The following is a 12,347-nucleotide window of genomic DNA, read 5'->3' as shown; positions in this document are numbered from 1 at the left end:
CAATCTCATTGCAGACGACAGCGATGACGAGAAGCGCATATACAAGGCCGAAGCTCGAGCCAGTAAGAAGGCCAAGTCGGACAAGAAGCGGCCGCGTAAAAACTGGCCGTATCGCCGACCGGAGCAGCAGCCGGGATTACAACAGGCGTTGCACATCGCACAGACGAGCAGGCAGCGTCCCGGACTGTGTTTCATGTGTGGGAAATCTGGCCATTGGAAAATGGAGTACCCGCAGAACACAAGCCAGCAGAATAACAAGATAAGTAGTTTTATGAATTGGTTGGTTACTGACGTAAAAGATTCAGGTACGAATCATCCGGAACCTACTCAAGCGGAAGTGGAGAGGCAAGTAAGTCCTTCTATAGACATCAACCCTTTAAAAGAAGATAGGGTGGACTCTAGCATAAATGACGTAACTCCAGTCGGTAGTTTAAAGAAACACCTATGTAAGTGGTCGGAAACGTCCGATAATCAATACATTTTAGACGTGGTTGCCAATGGTTATAAGTTACCATTTAAGGTTATTCCAGAGAGAATCGAGCTGAGAAATAATAAGTCTGCTAGGACTAATCCCAGTTTTGTAGAGGGAGAAATTGCTTCCCTGGTTAGAAAGGGTGTCGTTTCAGAGGTTAAAGAGAAACCTCATATAGTGAATCCTCTTACAGTAGCGTATGATAGAAATGGTAAGCTTAGACTCGTCTTAGACTGTAGACACATTAATAAATGTTTGCATCTGCTTCGAATGAAATACGAGGACATTAAGGTTGCAGAAACATTATTTGAAAAAGGCACATACATATTCACATTTGATTTAAAAAGCGCCTATCACCATATCGATATTTTCCCAGATCATTGTATATATATCGGATTTTGTTGGGAGGATAAATGGTATGTATATAAATCTTTGCCATTCGGTATTTCCACCGCTGGGTTTATTTTTAGTAAAACTTTAAGGGTGTTGGTCAAATATTGGAGATCTCTAGGTCACAAGATTATTATGTTCCTTGATGACGGCATAGGCGGCCACATTCACCGAACAAAGGCAATGTTAGCAAGTTCATTCATTCGCCAGTCAGTAAGGGAATTTGTTTTTTTGCTGGCAGAAGACAAATGCAGTTGGTACCCGAAACGCATCGGTAACTGGTTAGGTCACACGCTAGACTATGAATCAAATAGAATTTTCATTTCTTGTGAACGGATAGATAGGCTAGAAATAGCGATAGACTCTATAAAGTTTCAGCTCGAAAGCGATAAGCTGGATCTTGTCAGAGTGCGTTTTTAGCAGGTATCGTTGGCCAAATTGTTTCATTACAAAGCGTGCTCGGTAAAATCGTTTGTAGAATGACCAGATATTTGCATCGTTGTATTGATAGTAGAGCTAGTTGGAATGCTCCAGTCAAGGTAAACGAAAACGCCATAAATTAATTGACGTTTTGGCGGGAAAATGTAAGACGATTAAACATAGAAGGCAAGTCTTTGGTATATGACAAAACCACTGAGTTTAGTCATTGGTCAGACGCAAGCAGTTTGGGCTACGGCGGATTCGTGATTAGTGAAGTAGTTTCTGGTAAGGGTTCACGTGTAGATTTCTATCATGATGGTAATCGTACCTCAGGTTTACTAGTTGATGTGGTAGTGACGTCATCAGATGACGAAACGGATTGCAGCTCACGCACAGAGTGGGTTTGCGATGGTTGGCTCTCGAAAAAGAGGTATTTTCAGAATAATTGCTTAGTTTATTCGAACATAGCCCCAGGAAATGGGCAGGTGCGCTCAGAAAGCGCGAGACCGGTTGAGTCTCAGAGGTATGCTCCCGGAAGTGGGCAGGTGCGCTCAGATAGCGCGAGATCGGTTGAGTCTCAGAGGTATGCTCCCGGAAGTGAGTATGTTCGCTATGATAGCGAGAGACGGTTTCCGTCTCAAAGACATGTTCCCATATTCGAGGCTCCCGAATGTGAGTCTAAATGTTTAGATTTATCGCAAATGAATACACACATTAAAGTTCCTGATGTAGCTGAAAATTCAAAAGTACACGGGACTTGGTCTGATGCAAAGAAGGTAAAAAGTTCTACCTGACGGGAATTGGAAGCTGTACGTCGAATCATGCTTAGTAATCTGCACAATTTTGTGGGTAAAAATGTTCTGGTTTACACAGATAACAAAAATGTAAAGTACATTCTGATTTCAGGAAGCAATAAAGACGATTTACACGAAATATGTCTTGATATTCATCGTATATGCGATGTTAACCACATCATTTTGTTTGTAGAATGGATTCCGAGGAAGGATAACGCAGAAGCAGATCATTTAAGCAGATGCTTAGATTTAGATGATTGGTCAATAAGTGATACTAATTTTAATATTTTAGACACAAAATGGGGACCATTTACAGTTGATAGATTTGCGTCACATTATAACAATAAATGTGATCGTTTCAATTCAAGGTGGTGGCTACCAGGTACGGCAGCCATATATTGCTTTACGTAAAGCTGGGTAGGAGAGATGAATTGGATTGTTCCACCGCCGATTTCCCTTACAGGCGCAGTCTTACAGGGAAAAGGGAAAAACGGGATATTTATGCACGATCCCTTGAGTTTCAGATTATTGGCGCTAAATTGTGATATACTTGACGTTTACAAGAAACGTCATGATTACGGTTTTACAGGTACAGACTGGCGTACGCGTATCTAAATCATAAGCGAATACGGAACACGTACATGTTGTATCATGATACATACGTATTGCAGCTATTGGCTTGAGACAAACGCTGAAACGAAAGTTCGAGGAAGCCGGGGCGATTATTGACAATTCTGAACATGTGGTCGACAGAATGGCAAGCCACCTTTTAGCTGCTAGGGCGGACAACACCGTTTTGAAATATCACCACCAAGCAAAGGGATTTATAAACTTTTGTATAGAGAAAGGATTCGAATATAGACCAGCGCATTCCATTCATATTGCAATGTATTTATCATCATTGATAGACAATAACAAATCTGCCAGTGTTATTTCGGCAGTGTTTTATGCCATCAAGTGGTACTACTCTGTAAATGATTTTACAGATCCAACCGAGAATAGTGTAGTAAAATCAATGCTTGAATGTGCAAAGCGTTTAAACTCAAAACCCATTAAGAAAAAAGACGTTGTAAATTCTGAGCAATTGATAAAGCTTTGTGACATGTTTATTAAATCAACGGATGTGATAGTTCTACGGGATCTCTCAATGATTCTTCTCTCTTATGCTGGATTTTTACGTTTTGATGAGCTTAGTGCACTGACTTGTCATGACGTTAAATTTGAAAGTGAACACTTAGTTATTAGCATAAAGAAGAGCAAAACAGACATTTATCGTGGGAGAAAAGAGGTTTTAATTGCAAAGGGTTCGACATCGGCTTGTCCAGTTTTTATGTTGGAGCGTTACATGAAATGCGCCGGGTTAGTAATCGGTTAAGATATGTTCTTATTCAGGCCAGCATGCAGATCAGGCAAAAAAATGTTTTCTGTTAAAAAGAACAAAAATATCAATTATACCCGCGCTAGAGAATGCATGGTTTCAAAGTTACAATTAGTCGCTCCAACATTAAACTTGGGGACTCATTCTTTAAGAGCAAGTGGAGCTACTGTAGCAGCAAATGCTGACGGAGTTTCAGACCGGTGTTTAAAGAGACACGGTCGATGGAAGACAGATACGGCCAAAGACGGCTATGTGGATGATTGTCTAGAGAAAAAAATGTTCATCACAAAACAACTTAAATTATGAATGTTTCACGATTTGAATTTGATTGCCGACTTCACTAACATTTGTAAATTCTATCGCATGTCCTGCCCCGGCAAAGGTGTTTGTTATTTGTAAAAGAAGTGTTCAGACTTACTAGTTCTGTGCGTTACGTAGCATAGCGCAGAACTTTTGTCTTAACATTTTGGCGCGCAAATATTAGTGCGCGGTTTAATCGGGTGTAAAAGTCAGGTGACCAATGGCTATTGGTTGGCGGTTTAGGTGGGATAATGTTCGTGGCGATTAGTTCTATGCTCGACAGCGATCTGAACGGTCAACTTTTCCGGCAATCAGGTTCAAGTTTATGTTGTTTTACAATATTAGAAATGATTTTGTAAGAGAAATGTACAGATATATGGCAATGTTGTCTTAAAGCATGACACAATAATACTCGCATATTGTATGTGGTATGTTAAGTATATTATTTCGCAAGTCTTAAGATATAGTGGGAACAGTTTTCCAGAGCATTTTACACTCTATTGTTGGGGCGAAGTTTATCTCTGGTTTTTAATCTGACCCATGATATCTTTTCATATAGTTGGTTGTTTAACAGAACGCTATAATTGTAAGCAAATATTTCGTAGAAAACGATTTGATCAGATGTATATTATTGTAACGATGTTGTACGTACTATACCAGTGAACTGCTCACGCTGTTTCAAGCAATAAATCGCATGTCCTGCCCCGGCAAAGGTGTTTGTTATTTGTAAAAGAAGTGTTCAGACTGTATTATGTGCATGGAGTCAGTTCCTGTTCAATAACAAAAGATGGCGAAATTCATGAAATCAAGATGAAATACAACTTCCTCTGAATGGGCTGGAAACCAGATGATTCAACATGATCAATAAACAACATAACATTGAAATCATTGTGAACAAAGCTTGGAATTTTACTCACCGATGTATCGCATTGCTTACGGCACATTCGCATTGCTTACGGCATTTTTTTTTAAGTTTTTGCGCCTTTTTAATATTCAAAATTTACTTCGGTCGTTAATCCCAGTGAGTTTAAAGATAGCGTCGTTATACTTTTCTGTACTCATAAAAAGATTTCTTTATAACTGGGAAACCATTATGGGCTATATCAAAAATGGGGAGGGCAAAACAAAATGAATATTGCGTTTTAATTTATTCACATTTGATCATTCCACTCATGTGCAGTACAAACAACTCGAAACTATTTTGTTTCCATTTTTTATTAGATTTGCTTCCCTTGACTTCGAAAAGTACATACATGTAACAAGTTGAGTACATGCTTGTTGTCGGCTGTACTGTAGTGCAGTAAAAGACACATTGGCCGAATCGTATAAAATTGTCAAAATCATTTTATTTTTTTTAAAAAAAACAACATTTTTACGATTGATTATAACTATTAAAAAAGAACAAACCAATTTAAGTATGAACTATTTCAAGGTACATACTGTAAGCATTAACCCGCTTGGTAGGTATCGGTTGAATTTTACTTGGCCACATGTGCTAGTAATATAGTTGATAGATCATTTCTTCCTGCAAACTCTGACCGCGTACATGTATGCACAAGCATTTTGATTTTGACCAATTTCCTTCAAGTGTTTACCTTCATCAGTTCAACAATTCATTTGTTTTTAAATAATGCTCACTAAGGCTTGTCCAAAAGCCGAACTATACAGGAGTCAAGCCTTATCAAATAGCTCAGATCATCGGCCATAAAAACCTAAACAATTAAAGCAGATTGAAAACCAACTAGCCTTACTAGGCTATGGTATTTTTCGACATCTTCTCGAGAAAACGTTCAAAGTCTGCGCTCCATCCTTGTCAAAAGCATCTTCGGGCATATTCTCGACATTTCCTCTGGGATTTTCCTAAACCCAAAATTTAACGGAAATGTGACATTCAACTTTAATGGATATGAAACTAATTCGCTGTCTCAACAACAAAACATCCTTCGGCTGCACTGAGCATAAATTCACACAGAAAAAATACCGCAAGATCCAGAGTCCGAGAGCGACAGTGAATAGATATACACTACGAAAAACACTAGACTCGGCTTCCGTTGCTTCTACGAATACAGTTTTTAAATCCATCTTTGTTAATTTAAATCTGTTAAATTTGTTATTAATTGTACAAATAATGCCACATACTCAAGTTTCATTTAATTGTATTTCTACGCGATATATTCTTATATTTCTGAAATGCTTTTGTTTAAATACTTGTTTTGTGCCTCAATACATGTTAAAAATGATAGGTTTCGTTATTGGAAGAAGGGTTATATCTAAAAATAATTTCAATTCCAACAACCATTTCCATAAAGTTTGGAACTTTTTTTTAGTGCACGTACTGCTCGCGCGAAAAGGAGATAGCGTAGACATAGCGGTTAGGCCGCAGTAACTTCCCTTCACACAGAGGCCACAGAAAGGGAGTGTCGTCAAACAAAATTTACTCCAGCTGGGAAATATTTTATAAACACTATAAATGCATGAAATAAAAAGAAATATCCTCTATATTATTTTAATTATGTAAAATGATGTTTAATCGGGCTCCTACTAGATCGCATTGAAATTAAAAGGCTTGTTTTGTGGTAATACTGTACCATTTTTGGGCAGGTGTCTAGCCCCTTTTAAGATTTAAATGAAACAATAATTCATTCAAATATATCGTTATGCATAACATTATATATATTCTAAATAACATTAAAGCGTTGTCTATGCTAAACTTACGAAGTCAAAATACATATTGAAATTCCTAGTGAAATATTGGAATAATGTAAAGAAAGTAACTTCATATGGCAGTGATAGTTTACTATACAACTCTTAACCGTGTAACATTTCAACGTTTCTTAGCCTTTTTTACCACAAACTGTCAGAATCCCTGCTGTTGGAAAATTAGCTGTTATTTCTTCGCGCACACTCAAATCCTCGGGTCGTATTACTATTAAGGTGAAGGATGCAGTCAGTCGCATGATGTGAAACAGTTTCTCCTACAACATGTGAAAACTACTTTTGAGCCATTGTCGATTAATAATCTTATATTTTATTCAGTACACGAATGCAGTCTTCTTAAGGTCACTACCACACACTAGACCACAGATGTCCACGCCCACAAAATGTGAATTTATGCTTTTTAAGCATAAACTAAAGACTTGGACATAGTTTGTGTTGGTGCGTTAACTTATTCAAAAACAGTATATCCTATTTTGAATCATATATGATAATTAGTTTTATAAAAGTTATCATAAAGAAAAAATATATGAAACACTTGATTTGCGAAAACCAAGACTAGATGAAATTTAAACAGGTTATATTTACACATCAACTTCCATTCCTTCAATGAACTGCCTTTGGGCAATTGCGTTCATCAATCGATGAACGCAACATCTTCGGATATGTTCGGATCGTGAATCATCGCGTATTAATATTAACAGCGTACTACTTTTATGAATGAAAAGTTTTGCTGCAGACGATTAAAATGGCTGACGCTGATTTCGGCACATTTGACACTGATTTCGGCACATTTGATGTCGTTTTGTTTAATATGCTATCAGAACTAGATCTTCCATTGGTTTTTGAATGAAGTTACCGGCTTCGAAAATGTAGACGCCATACACACAGGCAAGGAAACCAAAAGCGAAACATAAAGTGAAACTAAAAGTGAAACTGAAACTGGGTCACTCAGTCGATTGAAACCAAAGACAGAAGAAGAGGTTAAACACATTGAAGACAAAAACCATGCAGCTAAAACAAAGTAAAATACTCAATGGGGCCTCAAAATATTTCAAGGTTCATTTCACTGACAGATTTATAAAGTTCACAATAAATATTTGCATGTATGTGTTTTATTTTTTTAATGTTTACAACTTTGTGTGCACATTTGATTAAACGATAAAAAGAAATATACACACATCAAACTTATTTTGTTTTCCTTTCACTGTTGCCTTACATTTTATGTGATTCTATGGCAATTTTTTTATTACAGAAGTTCCTAAAGCTTGCTTAAAATAACACACTTCCACTAAAATTATTTAATCAAAATAGTACATGATTCTTTCTACATGGGGATGTCGTTGATTTGGCCACAGTTGAGGAGGAACGTCTTAACAACCTGTTGAGGAGGTTTTACTCCGAGGTAGCACCTCAGGAGAAGAAAAGCAAGTCTGCTGAACTGCAACTGAAGGTTTACCGCAAAAACACCATGAAAAACATCAGGGCTGCTCTCAATCGTCACTTGAGCGATATTGGTATGACTTAAACATACTTATACTAAATCATTTTCAATAATAACACTTTTTTAATCAAATTAAATTTATTTACTTTGTTATTAGTTTGTGTAACATTTATTTTTTAAGAGATGTTCTTGTTTTATTTCTAAATCCGGCATCGAAAACCCTGACTTTTTTTAATCTTGCAGGCAGCAATATAGATATTGTCCATGGCCAACTGTTCAAATCAGCAAACCGCACACTCAATGGTCTCCTCAAAACCCAGATACGGGAAGGCCTATCTATACCTACAAAGCACAAAAGTATTATCAGCAATGGTGATTTGTCAAGACTTGCTGATTATATCAGGTAAAAATTCTAGCATACCCAAGGGCGGTTATAGGATTTCAATTTTACAGTCTGAAATGGCAGATTTCGTTGTTTTCTGTTTTAATTCGGGTATATAAAAAATACGCATTAAGTCTGTTATAAAAATGACACTAAGTATAATAATTGCTAAATAAATATGATTTAACATACAATATATCTCAATATTAGCATATTATGTCCTATTTAATAAATCATTTTGCAAAATTGTGAAAATATACCCATTATTATTTGCAGCAAAGCCGAGACTTTCACTTCAACACAGGCATGCAATCTGGTATAACCTTGCGATTCATTTTGTCAGCAGGAGCTTGGAGTTCCATCAACAACTGAAGCGGGACTCGTTTAAGTTTCTGTTTGATGAAGATTGTTTGAAATATGCGCGGCTTACACATGAAACCCAGCAGAAAAACTTCCAGGGAGGAATTACCAAGGATGAAGCGCCTTCTGACAGGTGGATGTACGCCACTGGGTCTGAGGCATTCCCGGTCCTGCTACTGAAGGCTCTTGTTGCGAAGACAGATCCATCTGCATAATATCTTTTTAATTCATGCAATAAGAATGCTTTGGTGTCACCCGCCACAACTTCCATCTGGTATATTAAATCACCGCTCTCGGCCAGAACATACAGCCTCTTTATGGGAGATATGTGCAAGCAAGCACGCACAAGTGTGACCTACACTGCACATAGTCTAAGAGCTACTGCCATCCAACAGCTCAGTGACACTGGTCTGGATACCAGACATATAATGTACATGTCTGGTCATCGAAATGAAGCCTCCCTGCGGTCATACACCAGGGAATCAAGCGCCGATCAAAAAGGCTTCATGAGCAATGTCCTACATGGCATGAACGCCGGAGCTGCATCAAATTCATCTGGACCAGTCGTCCAAGCTTTTCTTTCCCCACCCACTAATTCATTGTTGGGACGTCCGACTGCCACTGCCACTGCGCCATTCCCTAGATATGAATCTGATGAATCGTCCCAGCTTGCTCAGATTTTCACCAATGGCACATTCAATAACTGCAGCATTCAAATAGCAATCCATAAATGACACAATAAAATGAATAATAATCCCATCCGACATGTGCACACTTCGTTCTTAGCACAAACTTGACATTGAAATGTGTATTTCTTGTTATTGATTGAATTATATGAGCAGACGAGGATGTATGTTTAAAAGTGTTACCTTATGTTTTGTTAAATTACTTTTTGCCATTAACGTTTCCATTTCACGTAAAAACCTAGTTATATTTTAGAACTATTTTTTACGGTAACAAAAAACGCGTTAACCGGTCGGGTTGTTCTATTTATGGAAAGGGTAAGAAGAATTACCGAAATGGTTTTAAGGAATGAAAGGAAGTTTTTTTTAAACTATTTTTAATGAAAAAATGAACTATTGGTGTAAATATAAGTAATAAAGTTTAATATTAGTAAATATCGGGTATATGAACGCAATCGGGATGGTCAAAGTACGCGTGGAGTCCTTCGGACTCCACACACTTTAACCATCCCAATTGCGTTCATACCCCGATAATGACATCAATCCCGCAATTCATTCCTTAAAACAAGCCAAACAAATAATCATACTATATAAGTAAATATGACATTCATGATATCATATTCGATCAATAAGTGACCTGTTATCACGAATCAACACTCTGATATCAAGGGGCATTGAAACATATAATGACCATCTAGATAGATAAAACCAATAACATGTTACTAACTTAAAGGGACTTTCAATTTATTGTGATGCGTATTCGCACTGAAAATTGATAACGTCCACGTGTTTAGTGTATATTTTCCTTTATCTACATGTCAAAACTGTACAATTATGTATTTATATGTTTGAAAAGGGACGTACACGATAGGCATCATCATGGAGACCCTTATTAATCGTATATATCACCGTGCTTATTTGTATCATAATTATACACATCAACAACAATAAACAACAACAACAACAAACAGTAGCATTGACGAAGTCGTTTATTTAGCGAACCTTAGCTAAACTTAGAAGGGACAACAGTAAAATCTCGCATCATTTAGCCCTGTATCGTCCCAGGTGTCATCTTCTATCTTTGTGCTGATACCGCAAATAGCGCTATCCGGGTTACAAAATTCGCTGAAATAAAATTAAAGATAGTTATATTTATTTGTATTCAAGAAGACTTCTCGAGATACTTGACGCAATATTCTGGAAAAAAGTTGGTGCTTAAATTACCAATACCAAAAGCACCCGGAAGCAACATTTAAATGAAATCACCCGTATTTGAAATCGGTTGACATTATTAACGCACAGTCTCAAACAGCTAAACGTAGTTGCTTGATAATGTGCGTATACGTTATTTAACGAAAGTATAGACTATCCGTCATGATTGGCCTGCGAGTTCAGTCCTGACATACTGTCCCGTTTTCATCCTCCGAATTACTGTATTTTAGTGTTGTTCTGGTGGTGCGTTCTTTCGGAACATACTTTTTTGCATCATCCACAACAACTGTAACTTCATATACCTGAATGATCCCCATGTGCCCCAATAACCGTGTCCGGGCTTATGAACAATCTCGTAGGGGCTGCTGACTCCCGAAAAATCCCTGCACATGAACTTTGCGTAGTTGGCAGCGGTGTCGTCCGTCGTCTAGGTAAATAAGCGCTAAAGTAAATGTAATGTCTGCATGTTCCACAGTGCGCTTATCAATTATATACAAGTCATTAGGTATGGCATTTGTCCCGGATTGTGTTCCATGTACGAAAGTTTTCCGATTGCGGTTGATTAACACGTCAAACATTTAAGATTTATATATGTATAAAGGTTTGTTTACGAAATTGGCATATTATAAAGTCAACAGATTATTAAAGGCTTAACAATTTATTGTTGGTTAAATTATCTTTAAATAAAAATAGCTGCTTGACTGTTAACGTCATTTCTCCTAATCATGTCGAACGACGCGGTAGTTGCGTTGTTGTCTTTTTTGTCAACATATGTATCCATTTTGTCCTTGTTGTCTCGAATGTATTGATATTTTAACCACTGTTATTCGGTTTCGACTTGTAATGTCTATCACCATCGTCGTTTCTCGTATAATCGTTATCTCCATCATAGTTGTATTTAAAGTACAAATGAAGTTGTCCCTTTGTAACATGCAAAATTACAACATTACACGCACACTTAATATCCGACCATAAACAGCAGTAATCAAACTTTTTCCAGATATTATACAGTTAAAGTCACGGCTTACATACAGTTACACAGTTAAATGAAGTCAAATTGTTCCCAATACTCTCAAATGGATTTAAACACGTCTTAGAAATGACATTTTGTTCATTTGGGAAGGGTGTATACTGTATTCATCATGTTCCCTCTGCCTGTCGGTGAACGAGTTTGATATTAATATCAAAGCCATCTTCATCGGGAGTTTTGCAACCTCCTTCGCAGCGATCTTTTGTCGACAAAAAATAAAATGTTTGACTGACGTCATATTTATATGCGTGGTTGCAGTGATTGCAGTTTGTGTTTTATATTATGATAAATGCAGTGAACGGTCTGAAGCAGTTTGTCTCAAGATTATATAGTACGTTTGTGCGTTGTTGCAAAATGATTTGTTTATCTCAACATAGGTCCCTTAAACTATAACATTTCTCATGGACTTACTTTTAGCTGTTATCAGCGTTAAAGCCTGCCAGTGATAATGAACTGTATATAGTATGCAAGTCCGTACGAAAGATAAGTTTATTTTCAAAGGTCAATTAGAATATAGTCGTGGGAGGATTTACTTTGTGGCAGGTATTTGCTTTGTGATCTTAACTATTTTTAAAATAAACAACATTATGTCATTCAATTTTCATAGATTTGCATTAAATACATAACTTGTTTGGTTTGCATTAAATGCTACTCTTTTAAATATATCTTCGCTATTTCTCAATCTACACAGAGATATTTAAATATAAAAAAATGCATGTACTTCGAAAACCTATTTCGTTCAACGATTAAATGCAATCATGCAACAA

At 37.0% G+C, this 12,347-nt stretch overlaps 1 protein-coding gene across 1 annotated transcript in view; it reads left to right on the top strand.

The window, feature by feature from the left end:
• Positions 1-12,347, top strand: part of LOC128229569 (protein white-like) — a 249,223-nt gene that overhangs the window by 110,938 nt on the left and 125,938 nt on the right. The window lies entirely within an intron of this gene.

Source organism: Mya arenaria, chromosome 1, assembly GCF_026914265.1.
Source record: "Mya arenaria isolate MELC-2E11 chromosome 1, ASM2691426v1".
Taxonomy (NCBI): domain Eukaryota; kingdom Metazoa; phylum Mollusca; class Bivalvia; order Myida; family Myidae; genus Mya; species Mya arenaria.
Note: the sequence above shows the minus strand (reverse complement) of the source record. Positions and strands in the feature narration are given on the sequence as shown.